We start from the raw sequence: 627 nt of genomic DNA on the forward strand, positions 1-627 counted from the left end.
AGTATTTATAATACCCGTGAATAGTAACATTTTTCTTTTTAATATTTTATTTATTAGATCAGGATAGGTTTTCTTGCACAACGCGTTTTTACTAAAATAACATTATAATTGAATTCGTATTGATAAAATTTTATTACAATATTATTAATTATATTTATGAATAAAAATAAACATTTGAAAATACATAAAAAATATTAAAATAAATATTTTTTAATGAAGAAGTCGGATGTTTTCCCATTTTATTTAAATAAAAATTACAATTATTATACAATGATAATGTTAAAAAATTTAACATTCTTTTTTTTGTGCGTATAAAATATTGAATGTGCAAGAAGACATTTCGCGACAGGTAGATTTTTGAATCAGAGCGAAACTTTTAAAAATTGCATTCATATTTTCGAAAATATGCTTTGATGAAAAAATCACCTGAAGTTATTTTGTTTGATATGTAGGATCAATTATTTGTTATAATCAAATAGTAAATAAATTTATTATTCACACATCTTTCTATATTTAATATTAAATTAATATTTAATAGTTTCTCAAATTTATGAAATAAATTTCTTTAAGATAAAATTAATAAACTACATAAATAAATTTTAAATTAAGAAATATTAGACCGTTAGT

The 627-nt window shown here is 18.8% G+C and overlaps 1 long non-coding RNA gene across 1 annotated transcript in view; it reads left to right on the forward strand.

Annotated features, from left to right (window-relative positions):
* Window positions 1–627, forward strand: part of LOC116186877 — a 1,242-nt gene that overhangs the window by 263 nt on the left and 352 nt on the right. The window contains exon 1 of the long non-coding RNA XR_004151926.1: window positions 1–16. This exon is cut by the window's left edge and continues 263 nt beyond it. This is a non-coding gene — a long non-coding RNA (uncharacterized LOC116186877). The remainder of the gene's footprint in view (window positions 17–627) is intronic.

Source organism: Apis dorsata, unplaced genomic scaffold, assembly GCF_000469605.1.
Source record: "Apis dorsata unplaced genomic scaffold, Apis dorsata 1.3 scaffold_69, whole genome shotgun sequence".
Lineage (NCBI taxonomy): Eukaryota > Metazoa > Arthropoda > Insecta > Hymenoptera > Apidae > Apis > Apis dorsata.